The following is an 11,901-nucleotide window of genomic DNA, read 5'->3' as shown; positions in this document are numbered from 1 at the left end:
AAGTGACGAGCTAGACCAGGTGCTCTGAGTCTATCCTTTCTACCAGGGAAGACTTTCCTTGTCATTATCACCGCCACCAGTAGCACTACCACCATCATCATCACCATCACCACCATCACCCCCACCACCATCATCATCATCATCACCGTCACTATCATGATCACCACCACTACCACTATCATCATCTTCACCAGCACCACCATCATTACCACCAACACCATCACCATCATTAACATCATCACCATTACCACCACCATTATCAGCATCGCCACCATCACCACCACTACTACCATCATCATCACAACTGTTATCATCTTCACCAGCACTACTACCGTTGCCACCATCATCATCACCACCACCACTACCATCATCATCACAACTGTTATCATCATCACCAGCACTACTACCATTACCACCATCACCATCATCATCATCATCGTCACCACCACCACAATCAGCATGGCCGCATCACCATACTCATCTTTACCATCACCCTTATCAATTCCACCACCTTCTTTACCACCATAAAACCTTTCATTCTTTCAAGAAATACTTCTTGAGCACCTACTCTGTGCCAGACACGATAGCGTGTGTTAAGACTATAGCCGTGAACAACCCAAACACAGCCCCTGCTGTTAAGAAGTATATAGTGTAAGACTCCCAGCTTTTCAAAGCAAGGCACCTGGAGAAAATAATCATATTTGTATGGCACACAGGGGTAAATGGAAGAGGCTTCTAGATGCTGGAGATGACCAGCCTCAGGAGCTGCAGCTACCAAAAGCCCCTGGAGCTGCCCTTACGGCTGAAAGTTCAAAATCTTGGCATTCCTTTGACACACTCTTAAGGAAACATTGTGCCAAGACCCAAAAGTTGAACTGGAGAGGGAAGCATTCAACAAAGTGTGCCTAGAACAGGGTGCTGTGGGAGAAAGTAACAGAGCGGAGGTCTCACTTGGACTCAGAATCCAGGAGGTGACTTTGATGCTGAGACATGAAGGATATAAAGGCAGTTCATGCCTAGTGGATGGCTTACATGAAGGGTTTGGTACATTCTAGAAAAACTGAAAGGAGAGTAATGAGGCTAGAAGACAGTGAGAGAGGAGCGAGCAGAGGGAATGAGATGGGGGTACAGGTCTTGGAGGTCTTGAGGTCCATGATAAAGGGTTTGGATTCTAGTCTAAGCCCCGGAATGGTTTTGAGCAGAGAAGTGAAAGGCTCTAATTTACATTCTAAAAATCTCACTCCCCTGACTGGCTTCAGTGTGGAGCATGGACTGTAGGGGACAGGCAGGGAGGCCAGGAGGCCAGTTAGGAGGACATGGCAGTAGACGCAGCAAGAGATACCGGTGGCTTGGGCTGGGGTGGTGACAGCGGTGGGTAGGAAGTGGAGTGAATAGATATTTTTAAAAATTGAGTGGGGCAGAATTGATAGGACCTGGTTGATAGACTGGGGTTGAGAATTATTCTTTTCCTTATTACTTTATTCCCCCTTACCAACGCCATCTTAATCCTCATCATTGGCATCCTCATCTTTGTTATTAGCAGCATCAGCACCCGGAACAGAGCTATGACCAGCAAGAACGCAGCCTCCCCTTGATTCTGCACACCATTCTACTCCATCACTCCTTCAGCCGCCATCTTGATTAAGAGTGATCTTTCCCACAGCCATCCCCACTGATGGCTTTGCTTTCAACTCCATCACACTATTGCTATTATCTTCACGAAACAGTCGTTAACTGTTCCATCAAGAGTAGGGACCTAGATGAAGGTAAAATTCAGTGAGGCTGTTCCCAGGACCCCCAATGGTGTCTTTAAGGTTTAATCTCCTCTCTCTTTCTCTCCATCTCTCAACTGTTTTCCTCTCTCTTGGCTTCATTCTTAAGCAGATTCTCATTTGTTGGACTCCAAGGGCTGCCGTTCACAGCTTAGCAACCTCAAGAAAAAGAAAGAATCTCTTTTTCAATGGTGCAAGCCAGATTTCCAGAACTGAAGCTCATATCCCCATCTCTGAAATAATCCCTAAGGGTGAGAGGGATAGAATGCGCCGATTGGCTGAGCCTGGATCACCTGCCGGCTCCTGGAGCCAAGGTATAGTGGATCAGTCCCATGCCAACCGTTTGAGCTAAGAGGTGTCATGGCTGCCAGAAGTAGCAAAGGAAAATACAGGATGCCCAGTTAAATTTGAATTTCAGATAAACAATGAATCATTTTTTAGTATAGGTATGTCCCATGCAATGTTTGGGATATACTTATACTAAAAAAAAATTGTTGTTGTTTAATCTGAAGTTCACATTTAACTGAGTCTCCTGCATTTTATCTGGCAAAGCTAGCTGGCTCCCCAAAGGAAAACCAAGGTGTTATTACCAGAACCAGGAGACAGGACAGTGGCAGACACAAACACAGATGCCCCTACATCCAGCGTGTGTGTCCCTTCACTGGTCCCACTTTCCTCATCTACATAAGGAGACCTTCTTCCAGGCACTTTTTGCAAAGATAGTTCTTGTAGTTCTGATCCTTCTATTTGTCTTGAGGATTTTAATATAATCTACCTGAATCATGCTCAGTCACTCTAAAAAGAACAGAAAGTAATGTTTTTCAGTGAATCTGGGCAGGGGTGGAGCGCATTAAACATCAGATGACCTTATAACTCAGCCGGTCAACTGAAGAGGCAGGATGAAGCCTGAAGGCTCCTGGGGCAGAATCCAAATGAGCCACGGCATCTAGAATGAAAGCCACACCAGGCACCGGGCTGGGTACTGATGTGACAGAGAACAACATCAATGGGGATTCCAGAGGCTGCTTTTGAGTCTTAAATTGGCATCTTTCAGGCTGTGTGAGCCCAGAAAAGTCACCTCCCTTCTCTGAGCTTCACTTGCTCAACTGCAAAATGGGGGTACTCAGACCTAAGAATCCCAGAAGGGCTCTATGAAGGTGGGACAAGAGTGTGAAGAGGGTACCGACGTTATCATTAAAACATGTAGAAAACGCTTTGAGAAGTGGGGAGAGGTGCATGTTAAGAATGGAAAGAGGAAATATTTTAAAAGAAAGAGGAAGAGAGCAGAAGGGAGGGGAAATGTCAGGATATCAGGAAGAAAGTTTACCTCTCACTACAAAGCATAGGGGTATTGTGGAAAAAGCGATATTTTTTGTAATTGGTGAGACCTGGATTTTCACAGCTCTGCAACGCTCAGGTCTGCTTGCCTCGCCAGCCTCACACTCCCAGGCCTTTCTGCTCCTTGAACACGTTTGGTTCTTTCCTGCCTCTGAGTCTTCACATATGCTGTTCACTTTATCTGGAACACTCTTATCCCCACTTTTTTTTTTTTAAATCTCAACTTAAAAATTACTTCTTCAGAAAGGGCTTAGCTGACACCCCAACTTAGGTTAAAGGCTCTGATGGGAGCGCAAGATGCTGATTCAGGTGTGGTTAATGCCCCGCCGCATCCACTCAGGCACTCAGTTCTCCAGCCCATGCCTACAGCGTCCTACTACACACACCTGTGACTCTCTACATATGGACTTTCCTCTCTGAGTGCGGGGGCTGGAGTGACTAGAGTGTAACAGCCGAGGATGGACGGGGTTGGAGGGTAAACAGCCCCGCCCAGCTGTCTCAGCCCTTAGAGGAGGGGAGAGCTCTGAGACGAGTTCTCCTCTGTCTCCCAGAGTCCCCAGGGCACTGAGCCCAGCTGCCCACCGCAGTGACCTGCTCCAAGGCACATCTTATGTTGGCTTTCTTCCTTCTGCATCTCGATTGCCCACTCCTGCATCAGTAAGTCCCACGATCACCCCTCAAATAAAATCTTCCCCTAAAGTCCTTATCTCAGGGTCTGCTTGAAGAGAAACCCAACCTAAGACGTGTGCTATCTTAGCCCTCTTTCTTTTTCGCAGAGACTCTGCTAACAATACTTAAGGACAATTGACTGATGAAGTTCTTGGCTCCCGACCTGCCATCCAAGCGCGATGATAGATACTATAGGATGGCTCATTCAACAACATTCTGACCCACCTCCCCTTTCACATTGCTAGACAACTTTCAGCCAACAGCGTCCACATGACATAATTCAGACCAATGACGTAGAAGCAGGATCTGCTGAGAAGGGAGCCCTCAAGAAAAAAGACAAGACCTTGGGAGGAGAAGGCATTTGGTTCACCTGGAATGTAGATGTGATCTCTGAAAGCAGTGTAGCCATCTTGCAACCATGAGGACAAACCTCCTCATGGGTTTGTGGCAAAAACAAAAAGATGCAGAGTCTGAAGCTCTGACAGCATCGTTGGACGGCTGCCCCATGCTTAAATTTCCTACCTCCGGAATTCTTGGTGGAAGATAAAAATAAGCCCCTATCTGTTTAAGCCACCACCCTATGGCTGTCTGTGTTTGCGACTGAATGCGCGGCGAACTGATGCAGACAGGGATGATGTTGGTCCTATCCAGTGCATATCATTGGCTTTGAGGTTAGTGCCTGATACACAGTAGATGCGTAATGAAGATGTGTTGATTTAATAAACAAATCCTCCCCAAAAGTCTCTACTTGCAAGCACAGAGCTTATTTTGTGTGGCAAAACCATGAGGAACCAAGTCAGAGCTCAACCATACGGCCAGGATATCTGTTCAGTGATTAGGATTGTTGCACTAGCGAGAAACGGCCTCTGTTTATTAAGCCTCGTGAGGTCATGATGTTCTGCTGGCCATTCGGTCTCCAGGGGCGTGACCTGCGCATAACCATCTAAGTGCACAGCCTCCATGTGTCCATTAGAGACTTCTAGAGAGCTGGCTGCCATTCTTCATATCCCATACGACATAATTAGTTTAGAATGAAAAGGGATCAGTAACCCACTGGTCTGATGTTCCCATTACACGCCTGGCGTGATGCCAAGAGATGAAGGCTGAGCTGCCCCTCGCTCTGTTTCAGGAAACCTCTTCCCACATCGGAATAAAAATCTCTCAGCCAGAGAGAGGCTGCTCCCAGCAGCAATGTGGCAAAGGAAAGAGCGAGGACCAGGAGCCAACGCGCCTGGTTCCGGCACCTCTAGCCTGCGGAAAGATCCAGAACTGGTTACTTGCCCTCTCTGAGCCTTGCTTTCCTCGTTTGTAAAAAGGGATGGTCAAAGTCCCCTTCTGGGAATCTACTCTGGCGACAGCTGCCCTGCTGGATCAATGTGGCAGGTGCAGCAGGAGTGTTTCCATTTTGAGTCTTCCCACCAATTCTTTGAGAGAAAGACGCTTTTTCTCCCAGTCTTATAATCGGTATAATTGGTATACCAAAAAAATGGCACAAAATTAATGTCTGCAATTTTGTGAATTTGGACACACATAGACACTTGTGTTACCATCACCACGATCTGTCACCACAATACAGGTAATAAACATATTCATCACCGCCAAAACTTTCCTCGTGCCCCTTTGTTGTTTTGTGGTTGGCGTTTTGGCTTTGTTTTGTGGTAAGAATGCTTAACCTGAGATCTACCCTCTTAACAAATGCTAATCTCCTCCGAGAACACCCTCACAGACACCCCCAGAGAGAACGTCGAATCTGGACGCCCCACAGCCAGTCAGCTTGACACAAAATTCACCATCACATGAGGAATGACTATAAACAGGCGTGAGGTTGCTTTCGGAGCTGAAACAAATGATCTAAAATTAGATGATGATGATGGTTGCAGAACTCTGTAAATATGCTAAAAACCATTGAATTTATACATACATATATGCAAATATATATATATTCAAATTTATAAAAGTTTAGGTCAGACTTGCCCAGGACTGAACAAAAGGAAGGGGAAGGGAAGAGCTCAGGGCTGATGAAATGGTGATACGGTGGCGTAGTGGTTAAGTTCACGCACTCCGCTTCAGCAGCCCAGAGTCCACGGGTTCAGATCCCAGGTGCAGACCTAGCACCACTAGTCGAGCCATGCTGTGGTGGCATCCCACATACAAAATAGAGAAAGATGGGCATGGATGTTAGCTCAGGGCCAGTCTTCCTCACCAAAAAAAAAGAAAAAAATGGTGATGATGGAATGTGGTGGAGGTGACAAGGATGACAGTAATCACAACAGCACTGGTTACTAAAAGTGGACGCCTGCTATGTGCCACACACTGTGGCATCCATCACCTCACTTCATTCACGCAGTAATCCTGGGAGGTGGCTGCCGTTAAGAGAGGCTGGGGGTCTCCAATCGGCACGTGGGCTCTGGAGGCAGGCTGGTTCAAACTGTACCTGCAACCCTTCCTAGTCTGGGACCTGGGCCAAGGTCCAAAGCCTCACTAAGCCTGAGTCCCAGGCAACCCACAGAAGCAGCCAGTAAACATTAGCTCTGGCTATTAGCGTGGGTCTCTGTTTTATAAAACAGAACACAGCAGCTCTGAGTTTGACCCAGCAAGTTCACACAGCTAACAAGGCACGGACTTGGCCTTCAAACCCAGGCCCAGCTCCAAACTCTGGGCTGTTGCCACTACCTGGTTATGAATCTAGACAGTTGGGTCTGACCTCTTGGCCGGCCCCAGTGCTGCAGACAGCAGCCAGCCTGCCCCAGACTTCCTCCTGAAAGCAGGAGTTTGCAGCCCCCAAGGAGACAGCATCTCTCCAGGCTGTTAATACCAGAATTGCCACATCAGTGCCCAGTGCCAGCCTTCAGCCAGCTCCCCACAGCCCTCCGAGGCTGGGGCAGGCAAAGGCCATGCTATAAATTGGCTGATAGAGATTCTGAACATCGCAAGGGGTGGGTCTGCACCCAGCCAGACCTCCGAGGTCATCATGTTCCTTGAAACTGCCTACTGCTGGGGCTGCTGTCACTCCCTTTCCCGGCTGGGACCTGCCAGGAGAGACCATGGGAGACAGATTTGGTCCTTCTCCTTACCGAGGTTCAGTGGGGGCCGAGGGAAGGGGAGAGGCACTAGGATCATAGAGGTGGGAGAACCCAGAGCATCAGCCAGTCCTCTTACAGAGGAGGAAAGTAAGACCCAGACAAGAAACGGTAGCCACTCCAGCCCTCACAGAAGACAAGCAGATGGCCATGTCTGTTCAGCCTGGCATGCACTAATTTACTGAGCAGCTACTATATGCCAGTCACTAAGGATACAATAGGAAAAGGATAAGATCCCCTTCATCCTCTGAGGACCTCACAGAGTGTATGCAACACTGTGTAGCCCATGCAGTTATAGAAGTAGGTGGAAATCCTCCTATTTGATCACAGCTACCACTTGTGGAGCGCTGACTTAAAAAGCCCCTCCCAGGGGTCAACCCAGTGGCAGAGTGATTAAGTTCATGGGCTCCACTTCAGTGGCCCTGGATTCACAAGTTCAGATCCCGGGCATGGGGCTAGCACCGCTCATCAGTCATGCTGTGGCAGTGTCCCACATACAAAGTAGAGGAAGACTGGCACACGTTAGCTCAGGGCCGATCTTCCTCACCAAAAAAAAAAAAAAAAAAAAAAAGCCCCTCCCATAACAGGGTATTCAGATAGCCACCCCCCCACCTCCACCCCAACTGGCTCTCCCTCACAGCTTGTCACGCTGATTAGATTTCATCTTCACAGCAGCCCACAGGCATGAGTTGGCCGTGGCTGCTGTGCCAAATTATCACGAATTGAGTGGCTTAAAATAGAGAGGTTTTTTCTCTTTCAGTCCTGAAGTCAGTTTCCCTGGGCTACAGTCAAGTTGTCTGCAGGGCTGCGCTCCTTCTGGAGGCTCCCGGGGACGTCCGATTCCTTGCCTTTCCCAGCTTCCAGAGGTGGCCTGCATTCCTTGGCTTGTGGCCCCTCCCTCCATCTTCAAAACCAGCAGCATACCAGCTTCTCTCCCCGCTGACCTCTGCTTCCCCCTTATACCTTCTGGCTGACCCTCTCGCCTCCCTCTTATAGGGACCCTGTGATCACAGTGAGCCCACCCAGACAATCCAGGAGAGTCTCCAGTTCTCAAGATCCTTAACTTAATCACATGCGCAAAGTCCCCTTTCCCACGGAAAATGACGTAGTCACAGGTTTCAGAGATTAATATGTGGACATCTTTGGGGGTCCATGATTCTGCCCAGCACAAACCCTAATAAGGTAGGTACTCACTATCACCCCCAAGTTAGAGATGAGAAAACTTAGAAAGGTGAAGCAACTTATCCAAAGTCACAAGAAAAGCAGAGATTTGAACCCAGGTTTACCCGACCCCTAAGAGCAGGGTCTGGTCTCCACTCTGCCACAAAAGACAGTGGGAAAAAGGCCAGAGCAGGCCAGTGAGAGAAGGCTTCCCGGAAGAGGAGGCCCCAGGCCAAACTGCATTTGCAATTGGGGCATAAGTTGGGCATTCTGGGGCTGGCCTGCAGGACACCTAGCTACGCTCTCCACCGCTGCTCCCCAGAGTGTCATCTATGCATGCGATGTAGGGGGAAAGAAGCTGGATGGCTGATGTCCCCAAAACATGCCAGACCCATTTCCCCCGTAGTTTCATATCATCGAGACAAAAATAGCAGCTTAGGTGCAAGCTTCAACGATTCAGCCAGTCGTCTCCACTCCGCAACTCGTTTGAATGTCTGAAGCCTCTATGAGCATCTGTCTCTCATCCGAAAAATGGGCATAATTGATGCCTGTTAATGGAAGAGCATTAAGCACATCCTTAGCTCCTTCCAGTCTTCTCCCTGGGCTCCGAGGTTTATTCAGAAACATTCTTCCAGTGTTAAGAAGTGTCTCATTTCTACAACAGCCAAGGGAAATAAGACATCTAGACACAGGCCAGACAGGCCTGGCCTTACCCAACCTCGGCCGTTACTTAAAGTCTGAATAGAATCCCCCAGAGAATGTGCCATCAGAGACTCCAGGGGTGGTTCAGGCTGGGAAGCAGTGGAAAATATTTAGCATAATAGTACATGACCTTTTTCTTTTAATCTTGGAAAAAGGAAGAAAAGAAAAGTTGTCTATTATCTCACAACCAGAGAAACCTCTATTAGCATGTCAGGTGCACTGCTTCCTACTCTTTTTTCTATCAATGAGATGATGACAATAGCATGTTTTGAGCTTTCTCTGGGGGGCGTGGCCCTGGACTGAGTGCTTTGCATGCATCGTCTCAGTCCTCACAGCGACTCTCTGAGGTAGGTGCTGTCATCATTCCCAGTTAACAGGTGGGAATGTGGAGGCAGAGAGAGGTGAAGTGATAGAAGGATAAATAAATAGAAACATAGATGAATGGAAGTGGAAGCCAAGGTGATGCAGAAGAGTATTGGCTTTGATGGCAAACCATCAGGGGCTGTTTTCTTTTTCTCTTACTTTGCGTATTCCTTGCATAGGTCATGTTGACGCAAGTTGTAAGCAACACAAGTTTTAAAATTCGGAAGGTACAGAATGCGCAACTGTAGGTCTCCCTTCCTCTCCCGATCCCGGTGCCCACAGGCGATCACACTGAGCGATTGCTTTGTGTCTTTTCAGAGATGTTCTGTGCAAGATAATATACGGCTCTGTACACGTGTGCGCGTGTGTCTGTGCGCGCATTCCTTTTTACAGAAATGCCAGTATATTCTACACCTTGCTTTGTTAATTTAACAAAATATCCCGTGACATATTGCACATCCGTCGAGGGTGGGTCTAAGTTATCAGGTGCATAGCACTGAGAAGACTATTAACTAGTTCCTCCTCCATCGGGTCGTCGAGAAGCAAATGAAATAATGCAGGTAAACACTTAGCTAGAGCCTTAAACATAGTATGCACCCACAATATGTAAGATGATATTATTAGAATTGTAATCAAACTGCTTGTGGAGTTTTCGCTTCAACTATAATTACATCCCTCACTCGGGCATCCTATGCAAAAGTAAAAATAAACCTCCATCTTTACCTTGTACTACAAGTAAAAATTAACTCTAAATGGATCACAGACCTAAGTGTGAAAACTGAAGTTGTAAGACTAGGGGAGAACATAAGAGGAAATCTTTGTAGCCTTGGGGTAAGCAAGATTTCTCAGGCAGGACACAGAGAGCACAATTCATAAAAGACAAAAGCGATGGTCCCCAGTGATCTCACCTCCTGGTAACCACACCCCTTGTGTAATCCCCCTCTTTGTGAGTGTGGGCGGGACCCGTGACTTGTTTCTAATCAAGAGAACACAGCAAAGGTGATGGGGGCTCACGTCTGTGGTTACATTACAGGAGACTGTAATTTCCGTCTTGCCGGCAGACTTTCTCTATTCGCCTTCTCGGCTTGCACATTTCATGTTGGAAAGGTCAACATGGTCAGGAACTGTGCTTGGCCCTCTGGCCAACACGAGTGAGGAAACGAAGCCCTCAGTAAACATCCCTGGAGGAACTGGATTCTGCCTACAACCCAGTGAGCTTGGAATCAGACCCTTCCCCAGTCGAGCTTTCAAATGAGGCCCCCAGCCCACAACTGTCTTTCATAAGACAGTGAAGCAGAGGACCCAGTCAAGTCATACCTGGGTTCCCGACCTACAGAAATGCTGAGATAATAGATATGTGCTCTTTTGAGACACTAAATTTATGGTGGCTTGTTACGCATCAACAGATAACTAATACAATTGGCATGCTCCTACAGAGCACTTCAGTGCTGAGTGTTGAGGACCTTAACAAGTCAAGCCCTTTGATTCTGCAGTTCCACTTTGGGAAGTAGAGAGGCAATTGCTCCCAAAAGCACATACAAAAATATCCATCATAGAGTTCCCTAGTCCAAGAACAGTATCTGACATTTAATAAGGACCTACTATGTGCTGGGTGCTTCGTATGCTTTACTTCACTCAAGCCTCACGACAATCCTATTCTTACAATATTACACCCATTTGACATACCAGCAAATGAAGTCTCCAAAATGAACCAGACAATGCATGTTAAACTCTTAGCACAGTCTCTGCCATGAGGCAAGTGCTCGATAATCTTACAGTGTTTGTACTCATTCAGCTTCAAGTTGCAGAAACCTGGTCCAAAGTAGTCAAAGCTAAAAAGAACCCACAGAACTGGGGAGTTCAAAGGAGGATCTGGCTCCAGGCATGGCTGTATCCAGGAGCTAGAAGGCTATCTAGCATCAGTACTCTCTCTTTACCCATCTGTTAGCTCTGCTTGTTTCTGTTTTTCAGGCTCCATCCACATGACAGGGTAAAGGTCCCAAACTCATTTCCTCCTGGCCTAGAAAGCCTGGGAGAAGAAGAGAACCCCTCTTTCAAAATCCATAGACTAATCCCAGAGAAGAATCTGATTGGCCCTCTTTGGATCACATGCCCTTTTCTAGAATTATGTCACCAGAAGGTTGGGGCTCTATGATTGGCCATCCTGGATCACATGGCCATCTTCCAGGAGCATGAGTGTCATGATTGACAGTCCCTCCCAGAACCACAAGGGTAGGGCAGAGTGGTTCCCACAGGGAAGGAGCTCTGCAGACAGACTCGGCACAGCCACCCCATTTAGCAATAATTACTCCAGGATGGGTACTGGGAGGGGAAGACAGCAGTCAGACCACTACCATCCAGCTCTGGGGCTCATGGCGTTTCCATTATACACGCCTCATCTCCCGCCTCCTTGCTCTAACCTTTTCAAACTTCAGGGCAGCTCAGGAGATGAGAACTGACGGCTGCTGTCAGCGGGCCTGGAAAACAACTCATTTGCCCTACAGCGTGCAGCAGAAAGCGGCTGGGAAAAGAGCCTCGGCGAGTGAAAGGCAGCTGGATGCAAAGGTCAGAGGCGAGCCGAGCTGACATGCCACCCATCCTCGCACACAACGGCTCGAGTGCTGCCAGCATCCTCAGTGACACAGCAAGCCCAGGAGAGGCTCGCCAGCAGGCTGAGCGACTGGCAGCTCCTCCATGGCCCAGCCCAGATAATGAAAACAATTATAACAATGGCTACTGTGTGTTGAGGACCTACTGTGTACCAGGCCCTGTTATAAACACTTTACCCGCCTTGACTCGCTCAATTCTTGCAACAA

At 47.8% G+C, this 11,901-nt stretch overlaps 1 non-coding gene across 1 annotated transcript; it reads left to right on the top strand.

The window, feature by feature from the left end:
* Nucleotides 1-2,205: 2,205 nt before the first annotated feature.
* On the top strand, nucleotides 2,206-2,260 carry MIR1302E-7 (microRNA mir-1302e-7). Its single transcript, NR_032926.1, has one exon. It is a non-coding gene; the product is annotated as a microRNA mir-1302e-7 (primary transcript).
* Nucleotides 2,261-11,901: the final 9,641 nt, after the last annotated feature.

This window comes from Equus caballus, chromosome 13, assembly GCF_041296265.1.
Source record: "Equus caballus isolate H_3958 breed thoroughbred chromosome 13, TB-T2T, whole genome shotgun sequence".
NCBI classification, from domain to species: Eukaryota; Metazoa; Chordata; class Mammalia; order Perissodactyla; family Equidae; genus Equus; species Equus caballus.
Note: the sequence above shows the minus strand (reverse complement) of the source record. Positions and strands in the feature narration are given on the sequence as shown.